Genomic DNA, 11,398 nt, shown 5'->3' on the forward strand with positions numbered 1-11,398 from the left:
CTCCTCCACGGGCCAAGGGAGACACAAAGGGTAAATAGCAAGCTTAGTGAGGGCAAGGAGAGAGGGTATATGGGCTTCCACAGGGCCAGAGAGTTACCACCATCGTGGGGACCTTGGGTAGGAAAGGTGTCAGAGGATGTTCTAGAGGAGGTTTAAACAGCACCTAACAAAAAGGATTAGGGTTACCTGGTATGTTTGAGAGGCAGGCACATCCTAGAAGAGAAAAAGGTGACCTTTTCTGTGTGGTTTGGCTGTGCCCTCTGTATATGTGTGTCTACACGTCTCCCATAGCAGTAAGGAAATCTGCAGGGCCTCACCTTGTGGGAAGCTCCCAGCAGTCCCGTGATGGGAGGAAGGGCTTTCTTTTGTGTGTCAAGGTGGCGGGAGGGGGGCTGGAGCTTTGCTACCTTAGGTCACTCATCCCCATCTGCTCCACATCAGGTGTTTACCAAAAAGTGCGCATCTGTGAAATAGGATGAGTGGTGTAGAAGTCCAGGTTAGACTGTCTTTTCTCTGTTCACTCTCTGGATCTGCCTAGGATCGTTAGAAGATGGAATTACTGTTGTGTGCAGCTCCTAAACATTCTGCTGCTAAGTGTCTCGTATTTCAATTCTCATGTCTTTGTTCTCAAGCCCTTCTTAAGCTCCCAAATGCTATTTGGGAGTTTAGTGGTAAAGTTTCTGTTGTCTCTAGTTTCATTTTAGAAGCCTGATGACTTATGCTCTTAAATCATTTATCCAAGGTGTAGTGGTGTGTGTTGGCAGTCTCAGCTACTGGAGGGGTTAAGGCAGGGAGACTACTTGAGCCCGTGAATTTGTGATCAGTCTGGGAGCCACACAGTAGGACCTTATTTCACAAATTGTCAACAACAGCAGAAACCACCGTAAGGGCTATAGTGACCCATATAGTAACAGTAATGCATATGCCCCGTTAGACCTGATGGTGATGTAAGGGCAGTGAGGGGGTGGGAAATGCTTTCAACTTCAGAGCTGTGCTAGGCTGTCCTCACCCGCAGCAAGTCAACCATCCACGAAGTGTGTCTTTTAACCAGGATCTCCCCACCCAGGTGCTTTTATGTCTAAACTCCCCACCTCCCAAGCACACAGGCACAGCAGCACCTCTTCGGAACCTGCAGCCAATGTCCTCATTTCCTTCAACAGTATTTCACCAAGTCTGAATTCCACAGGTTCTCCAGGGCTCCCTCTTCTTCACCAATTCCCTGTTTCTGAAGTCAGCGTCTTCTTCCCCTAGGCTCTCCTCCTAGGCTGGTCCTTGACTTTTCAGGCACAAGGCTTTATTTGTTATGTGGATACCCATTTCCCTCCTCCCTCCCTCTGCTACCTTGTTTCCCCTGCTCCCCTAGGTCTAAGGTCAAACCTAAGCTCCTCCAGAAGCCCCCACCCCACCGCCCTGCACACTGAAGGCTGGGCTGGGCTCTGTGTTTTCATCTTGGCTGGGGCAGGCTGAGCTCTTTCCCATGCAGACTGAAGGTGCCATAAGTATGAGACTCATCATCTCTGTTTATGCTTCCTAGAGGCACTTGCTCCATGCCCTTGCACATCCCATGGCACCCGGACACGAGCACATGGGGAACTGGAATCTTCAGAAAGCCAGGAACAATCCTGTGCGCTGGTTAGCTTAGTTCTTGTCAACCTGACACAAACTGAGTCGGGGGGAAGAGGGACCCTCAACGGAGGAATTGCCTCCATCAGTTTGGCCTGTGGGCATGTCTGTGGAGGTATTTTCATAGTAATGATGGAGGCAGGAGGGCTCCACCCACTGCGGCCAGTGCCATCCCTGGGCAGGTGGTCCTGGGTTGTCTAAGAAAGAAGGCTGATAGCCAATTGGTGTGCTCTTCCTCTGCTTTGAGCAGTTCTTAGTTGCCTGTAGTTTTTTGTCAGTCCTGAAAACATATACATACAATAACATTATAAAGAATGAGCAGGACAGACACAGTTTTATAAAGATAGATACGTAGCTATAGATAGCAACCGCTCAAGATAAAGAGGCCATGAATTTGAAAGAGGGCAAGAGGGGATACATGTGGGGGTTTGCAGGGACGAAAAGAAGGGGGAAATGATATAATTATATTAATCTCAGAAAAAAAAGAAAAAGAAACATTCAAAAGGAAAGAAAGCAGGCTGAACAAGCCATGGAGGCTAAGCAGGTCACCAGCCCTTCACCACAGCTTCTGCTTCAGTGATCATCTCCAGGTTCCAGCCTTGAGATCCCCGCGCTGACTTCCCTCGGGGATGGACTGTGCTGTGGAAGTATAAGGGAAATCCCCCCCCACCACCACCACCACCTTGCCTTGGGCCATAGCGTTCTATCACAGCAACAGAAAGCGAACTCGGACACAAACCCAGCATAGCACATAGAGACAAGCTGGGGACGCCATCCATTTAGAATTTCCTCTGAGTGCCTAGTAGAGGCAGCGGAGCCAAGAGCAGCGCAGAATCAGGTAGCAGATGTCGCTCCCCTCTACATACAGACTCTCTAGATACACTTATGAGGCACCACCTGTGTGCACAGTATTAGGGGCAGGGGGATAAGGCTACTGAGTGAGTCCCATGTAAAAGGTTTAGCTGTTGTTTGAGAAAGCAAGGTTGGATACACTTATTCAAAAGCTTTGGAAAAACACTTAGGTGGTATTTTTAATTCTCCAAAGAATTACTTTCTTTAAAAAAAAATGCTTAACATTCTTTAGTGGGAAAGGCCTTGAAAAGTATATCCTTTGTGCTCTCCAAAGGAAATGAATTCCATCCTTCGTAGGACGGCATTTCCTAGTACTTACACCGTGAAAAGTTGAAAGTTTAGTTCCCAACCATTGTCATTATTTTTTCAAATGTTAATGTCAAAACATTTTTTTAACCATTAAGGATTGAAATAGTCTAGCAGGTGTGTTAAAGTGTGTTGCGAACAAAATGATAAATTAAGGTGTTTAGCACAGAATTGCAGAAATGTTAGCAAGGTACTACTTTAAATGTTAAATGTTCACTGAAATACAGTTCAGGTGCCCCAGATTTTGCCTAATTCATCTGTTCAGGTTGGTGATGTTGGTGCTTTTTCTGGAGTCGTGTGGTAACACCATGACCTAATTTTAGAACATCTTCATCACCCCCAAAGAAACTCAGGTCCTGTCAGTCCACAGTCCCTAGACACAGGCAGACACTGAGCGGCCTTTTGTCTTCACAGACTTGCCTGTTTCTGACATTCCAGGTAGATGGAGTCATGATCTCGATGTCCTTTTATTGTGCCTTTCACTTGGCCTACCATGTTCAAGGTTTGCTGTAGTTGTGGCTTATATAGTAACTTGTTTTGGGGACAAGAGAGATGGCTCAGTAGTTACCAGCACTTCCTGCTCTTGCAGAGGACCTGAGTTCAGTTCTCTGCATCCGCTGGCAGCTCACGCCTCTTGTGACTTTAGCTCAAGGGATCTGATGCCCTCTTCTGGCTTCCATGGGCACCTGTACACAAGTGGCATGCCTTCACACAGACACATATACATACACAGAAACAAAAACAAATTCTAGGGTAGGAAGAGTCAGGTTTCTTCGTTTTTGTTTTTTAAGGTTGTGACTCCTAGTGGATTGATCAAGCTCTTGTGAACGATCCCCCAAAACAGGAGTAGATGGGCAGCTTATATTGGAGCCTATGGGTTATTTTTTAAAAAAAAAAGACAAGAAGTTGGGGGAGAGTAAGGAGGTGAAAATAGGTCTGGGAACAGTTAGGAAGAGGATATATGATCAAAACATATTGTATGAAATTTTCAAAGAATTCATTAAGGTGACGTTTAAAATTTAGGACTAACTGATCTCTGTGTTTAGCTGAATGCTGTTCTAGTATGTGGACAGGCTGCATTCCACTCAGGAGTTGGTAAACACTTGGGTTGTTTCTACTTAAAAAACAAAGCCAAACAATGTCTGGTTTATTTGTCGGGAGTATGTGACTTGCAAGTGCCACAGGTCACATGTGGAGATCAAAGGGCAACTTGAAGGCGTGCCCCCACGTAGGTCCTGGGGAATGAACTCAGGTTGTCAGGCTTGGAGGCCAGCGCCTTTCCCTGGTGACTGTCCCACCGCCATGTTTCCACTTTGGAACATGGAGGCATGTACTGCTGGTGGATGGTAGGACCGGAATTGCTTTGTTACGTGATCATTCTAGACCTCACGTATTGAAAAGCTGTGAAACAAAACGGTCCCCCTGTGGCTGCACGGCCGCTGTATGTTGCCATCAACAAGAGGGTTCTGACTTCCCCCACGTGCTTTCTACCGCTGGCCTGGCCGTCGCTTGTCATTTTATTGCCGCCATCTTTCAGGCTGTGAGGCAAATCTCTTGTGGTTTTGATTTGCATTTTCCTGAGAGCTGATGGAGAAAACATCTTTCCATGTGCTTATTAGTCAGTGTTTATCTTCGGATAAATATCCGTTTAAATCCTTTGCCCATTTCGGTTGGGATATTTGTTTTCTTATGATCGGTTTTTAAGAGTTCTTTACGGATCCCACATATTAGCACCTCATCAAATGTGCTAAAAGAAAATTATTTTTTGCTTTTTTTTCTTCATTTTGTCAGTTATCCTTTCACTTTCTTGAGAACACGGTATTTTAAGGGATAGATTTGATTCAAAATCCTCAGTCATTTTTATAACTCCTGTGTTGCTCCCCGGCTATTTCCGATTTATGACATGGCTTTCCGTGTTCTAATGAGAAGGGTTATGAAGGTTCAAGTTTTTGTAAGGACACAAAATTGTTTATGAGAAGGCTAATTTGTGTGTTCCCTCTGAGTTTTCACTGAGGTTTCCCTTGGCCTCTTTGTTATTTCCCATTTTGAAAGTGTGGCCAAGTTCCTTTTCTGGTTGTTTGGAGGGAAATGTCTTTGTAGTTAGAAGAGAACTTAAATTAAACCCTCTATGTTTGCTGCGGACATAGCATGGCAGCCTCAGATTCCCAGGGCTCAGGCCCTCAGTGGAGATCAGGAATGGACTTCCAGGGTGGGAAAATGAGAATAGAAAACTGCCAAGGAGAAAGCAGGCCACAGACCAAGAGGACTGGAGGCCTCCTAGCAGGGGAACAGAAAAGAACACATTCTTTGGGGAGTGACCACCCACAGGAGCCAGCAGCCTTTGAGATTGGAATCCTGGACAGAGTAGCATGCGTGTGTGTGTGTGTGTGTGTGTGTGTGTGTGTGTGTGTGTGTGTGTGTGTGTGTGTGCTCAAATAAGCAAACAGCAAAGGGGTGGGAATAGGAACATGTCACTCACTATGGATAGCCTTCCTTCACCCCAAGTCTTTTAAGATCTCTTCAGGGAGTCTGGGTTTCGTAAATACCTGTATGCCCAATTCTTTCCAGCCCAAGAAATATAGGGACTTGCTTGTTCTCTAAACTGTATTTACCATTTTTCAAAAGGAGGTCTCAGTTCTGCCCTCATACTTAAAGCGTTCTGCTCGTGTGTACACATGCTTCCCACCCGAGGTACTCAGTTACTTGCACAAATCCCTGATCCCCTTCCCCCCCTCCCCCGTCCCCCCCATTCCCCCCTCCCCAGGCTGGAAATGAAATTCCATTCCAGTTTTTTGAACTTCGCATTTTTGGTTCATGACATAGGGGCCCTGGAAATGTTAAATCTAAAACTTGGTGTGGATTGTCATTCACAACGTGGGATTTGAGCTCAAACCCCCACTCATTGGGAGCAGCAAGAAGAAGGTGTGGTGATGAGTTCTGCACGGCGGTCTGTTCTCGGACACAGAGGTGGTTTGGTGCGCGGCTCTCCAGCCTCTAGGCGTGAGATATTTGCCGGGGTTCAGGCCATTGTGTCCCCACATCTGCATCTGTGCTTCGTCTGTGTTGGCTATGGTATCTGCAGCTGTTTGTTGATAAACACCTTTCACTTCAGTGACGTAGAATCTACACCGTGGCTTGCAATTGGAGCTCACATTAAACTGAGTTTGACAACATGGCTTATATAGAAATGTATGTAAACACGTAGACTTTTGGTGTATATACACAGCTCTGGGAGACAGGTATTTCATCAGCCTTCAAAGTGGCTAAGAAATTTACCCGGAGTCACACGTTCTGAGTTGCAATTGGAGCCTCAGAGGTCCTGATGCAGAGTTTTTGAACTTTGAGTTTTAAATTGAAAATTTACGATTTGGGAGAAAGCAGACAATTGGTCCTCAACATCCAAAGCCAAAGTAGTTTTCCTCAGGAATGGGTCTGGCTTCATAAACGTGCAGCTGTGGCCACACAGCCTGGGGTGTGGAGCCTGAACGCCAAGGCTGCAATCCACATTTGAAGGCATGCCTTTAACATGACTGCCCTCATCTGTGAACTGGACATGGTAATGATGAAGAGAAGGATTCCCTCCACCTAAATAGGTATTGTCAGGATCCCATATGGCTTGTGAAGACCGTAAGCCCTTGATAGTAGCCGTTAGGACTTAAAATTGACATGCATGCTCAAAGTTGGAGTTCCAAAGAATGTTTGACTAAAGGAGGAATTAAAGAAATTCATTTGAAAGCAACAAGACACCCCTCCTCCCCGCCGCCGCCTAACAACCGCATTATTGTTTGGGGGTGGGGAACGTCGCGGTATATATGTGTGGAGGTCGGGGGTCTGTAGAGCCGGTCCTCTCCTGCCACCATTCAGACTTGCACAGCAAGCCTCTTACCAACTAAGCCACCTCGCCAGCCTCCTCTTTTGCTTTTTAATGTGACAGAGGGCTTTCCTGGCTGTCAGGTACAAGTTACTTCATTTAGTAACCATCACAAAACCCTCCTCCATTGCGAAGCACTATACTGGATGCTAGCTCTGGGTGTAGAAGCAGATCAAACAGGCTCATGTCCCCATCCCCCAGAATGCAGGGCACCACAGCATTCTAGGCAAGACACCAGCCAGTCCATCAGACCTGAGAGAGAGAAGGGTGATGGCTTTCCCATGAAGCCCTGCTCTCATCTAAGGTCAGTTCTTAATCTTCTAAAACATACCTTGAAATGTGCTTTCTCCTCCTGCCTAAGAAACCATTGCCTTAGGGAATTATATGTCACATATTTTCATGTCTCTTCCTCCAACACACACGATGTGTGTACACTAAAAGCCTGCGTATTTATATACATTTCTATATAAACCCTGTTGACAAACTCGGTTTAATGTGAGCTCCAATTACAAATGGTAAATTCAATCCAATGTTTTTCACACATCAGATATTTAAGTAGTTTTTTTTTTTTTTTAAAGAATCTTTAAGTGCCAACTGGAATCGTGTTTTGGAGCAAAGTGTCATCTTGATGGAAATCTAGGTGTTGAGGGATGGAAAACGTGGATTCTTTGAAGGTGTGTTTAGTTTTTATGGGGCTGTGAGAGGGTTCAGAGAGTCCTCCCCTCCTCCAGAGGATACCATCCGAGTCCCAGAAGGCAACCTGGGACATTTTTCCTGCTCCTGGTGTTCCACTGTTCCAGAAAGAATGTGGGGCCTGATCCAGGACAGTTACACACTCTGCTCGGGGACATTCTTTGGGGCTGAGAAAATAGGAAGAAAGTGAAACTGATTAAACTATGTGGCCGAGGCACCTTTCATGATGTGAGGTGGCTTCTCACATGAACCCAGAAGCAGGGGACAAGAGAGGTGGCAGGTATGCAGGAGAAGATCACTTGCTGCTAGCGACTACAGAGGCATCAAGCTGCGTGTCCACTGAGACCTGGGCGGGAGCGGGGTGGGGGGCACTTCTGATTCACACCAAAGAGCAAAAACAAGAGGCAAGGAGGCAGGCAAATAAATCATTTACAGTTGAACCTCTCGGGAGAGGAGACTCCTTCCCACTCACATCTGGACATTCTCAGGGTTTGTAGTAGCTTCCGAGTGGGAATACTGTGCAGCATCCTTCTTCCCCGCTCTGACTCTGACACATCTTAAAGGGACTTCGGCATCCGCACTTGGTGACTGAAAGAGTCTCAACATTACGGCAACAATGGTAAAATGGTGCAATCCAGTTCTAGACAAAAGGCAGCACAATGGAAGGCAGGATCGGGCCATTCTCACTACCTTTAAATAGCTCATCAGCTCGCTGTCAAACACAAACACAGGCACGTGCGTGCGCCTCTCCCTCTCGGACATGGCAGAAACCCAGAGCTTTGAACTTCCTGGCCTTTGAGTTTAGCCTCACCAGCTTTCAAAGGACGTACACCACTGTCTACTCCACTCTGAAGTCAGACTGCACAAACCCCTTCTGGATTCAGATATCGTCATGACAATAAGCATCTTGCAGTTTCTGCGACTCCTCATCTGGCCCAGCCTTATGCAATTCCTTGGCATGCATACTTCCTCTGTGTGTCTGTTTGGAGCCTGTTTCTATTATTTAGATTGTAGGTCCATCTGGTAATGGCTAAATCTTTCTGTACACAGTGTTTTCAGTTACTATTAAACAATCATAGTTCTTCAATCTTCAACAACAGGAAAGCGTGGGCATGGAGGAGATGGACTTGATCTAAGATCAGATCTGTCCTACACTCCAAGAGTTTTGAGACACAGATTTCCTTCCCAGTGGTTCTCGGGCCAATCTGACCTCAGACTCACGTTGAAAGGGCCAATACAGGTGTATTTTCCAGTCCTGGACTCTGGTAAGATGTCATAACATCTGGTTAATGACAAAACCACCAGAGCACAGAGAAGTGTAAAGGGTATCATTCCATTTCTACCTACATCAAGTTGGCATTTCTGTGTCTCAGGACAATGAAAGATTAACTTTCATTCACTAGTCCTGTGTAGCCCAGGAGCCCATCTGCTTGTGAAATGGAGCTAAGTGTGGGTCTTTTTTTTATTCTTAGGAGACAGGATCTCACCGTGTACCCCAGGCTGCCCTTGAATTCACAATCTTTCTTCCTCCGCCTCCTGGGTGCTAGCTGGGATGATGTAACACCACATCTGACTGTTCAAGAGTCTTTATAGGACATCACCAAGGGGCCCTTTGCAAAAGAGGCAGGGGTTACCCATTCCCAGGACTCTTTGGTTCTCTCAAACCATCCCCAAAGAGAAATGCATCCTAAGTCACTCCTTGAACTGTGGCTTATGAGCCAGCAGCAAGAACTCTCCTCTCCCCCAGGAGTTTATTAGAATTACAGAATTTGCTGGGAGTGGTGGCCCACACCTTTAACCCCAGAACTTGGGAGGCAAGGCAGGTGGATCTCTGTGAGTTTGAGGCCAGTCTGGTCTACAGATTGAGTTCCAGGACAGCCAGGGCTACACAGAGGAACCCTTTCTCAAAAAAGAAAACAAAACAAAACAAAACAAAAACTAACCAAACAAACAAACAAAAAGAATTACAAAATTTGTATTACTCCATCAGTGCCATCACATTAGCAAGATACCTGGAAACTCACGTGCACTTTAGGATAGGGAAGCACGACACAAAGGCACTACAATAAGGGAAACTTCAGAAGGATACAGGACCCTGGGTCCACTCTAGTGACTCCACGTCATTTAAGAAGCCACTAATGTTTGTGGAAGAGGACTGTCTGGGCTGTCTCAAGCCTCTTAGTAGGATGCATGGATTTGAGACTGTTCCGAGCTGACATCTTGGTCTGTACAATTGGGGCCATAATAGTCACTGTCTCATGAGATGGTTAGAGGGATTCCACAGGCCAGCCTGGATCCTCACAGTCTGGGCTGGGTAAAGACAACCATAAACCTTCCCGGCACCTTTGCAGGTAGGTACCATTATGATGAGCAAATATATGGTGGAGAATTGGGGGAGAAAGAGAAGCAGACAGATTCATATGCTGTGGAAAGAGGAAGATCTGAAGAAGAGGCCGATGTTGGTGGCCTGCTCCTGCTTGCCACCCAGGGCCATGGTGATGTCCAGGCCTGGGCTGCTTCCAAGGACCATGTCTGGTCCATGGTCCTACTGTAGCAGGGTCTGTGTTGACATCCAGGACTCATGTTGCCACCAAAAGCCACAGGATGCCTGGGGTCTGGGCCACCACCTGTGGCTATGTTGATGTCTAAGGGTGATGCGATGCTGGGGTCATGCTGATCTGAGTGGCCTGTGGTGCCTGCCACCCAGGGCAATAGTGATGTCCCTATCCAGGCTGCAGCATAAGGCCATGTCTGGGTCGGTGGTCCTACAGCAGCCAGGTCTGTATTGATGTTCATGACTTCAATAATCACTGAAGACTGTGCAGATGCCTGGAGTCTGGTCAGCCACCTGAGGCAATGTTGATGTCTGAGGGTCATGCTGCAGCAGGGGCCATATGAATCTGAGTGGCCTGCCCTGCACAAGGTGCCAAGGTGATTTCTGGTCCCGGGCTGCAGCTGAGGGCCATGTCTGGGTCTGTGTCCCCACCGCAGCCAGGATCTGTGTTGATGTCCATGGTTCCTGATGTCAGGCCATGCTGATGCTAGGGGTCTGGGCTGCCACCTGGGGTCACGTTGGGGTGTGAGGGTCATATTGATCTGGGTGGCCTGTGCTGCCACAGGGGCCATGGTGACGTCGGGGCCTGAGCTGCTGTCAAGGTCCATGTCTGGGTCTGTGGTCCTGCTGCAGCTGTGGTCTGTGTTGATGCCCATGGCCTGTGTTACCACAGGGGCCATAGGAAGCATGTATGTTGAAATCCAAGGGCCTAGCTGCGCCCTGCCTTCCATTCGCCCTGGGGGAGCTGGCCCTGCCTCTCAAAGGACACTGCAGCAGGACAGCTGGTCCCACCCCTCATGGGAGAGCTGCCCCCCCTCCATGGGTGTAGGAGAGCTGGCTCTGTCCCTTGCCTGAGGGGGACAGTCCCAGCAGCCTAGAATGACCAGCTCAGTTACCACCCAGGCCCACATTTGGGGCCTTGGGTTAGTCTACCCTAACATCTATCCCATCTATGATCTGCTGGAACGTGTAGAGACTGGTCCTGTGGAATGACAGTCACAGGATCTCCATGACTCGGAGCAACAGCAGGATACCTGAGAGGAGTTTTGGTGAGGGTCCAGTGATGATGGTGTGCCAGAGGCCAGAGGCCTTGGACCAGACCAATGACTCATTGCAAAGAACATCTGAGGGTGGGGCTGACAAAAGTGTGTACAGTGTGACACACCATGGCTCCCAATGCCACTAGGATAAATGAAGAGGTGCTGGAGAGGCAGGAAAGATGGAGGATGGAGGTGGGTTTTTGTTGTTGTTGATGCTTTGTTTTGTTTTTAATTTGGGGAGTTACTTTTGGGGGAAAACAATGCAGGGGGTGAAAAGCAGATATGGAGGGACTGAGAGGTAGGCAGGATTGGAGTGCATGATGTGAAATTCCCAAAGAATCAATAAAGAATTATGATATATGTAAAAGATAGTGTGTATTAACTAGAGGCGCAGTAAATCCTCCATAGACAGGACCCGTTGTTATCCAAACAGGATTGGTCAACTGCTCCAGACAGACG

This window comes from Peromyscus californicus, unplaced genomic scaffold (assembly GCF_007827085.1).
Source record: "Peromyscus californicus insignis strain IS unplaced genomic scaffold, ASM782708v3 Scaffold_4__1_contigs__length_199733344, whole genome shotgun sequence".
NCBI classification, from domain to species: domain Eukaryota; kingdom Metazoa; phylum Chordata; class Mammalia; order Rodentia; family Cricetidae; genus Peromyscus; species Peromyscus californicus.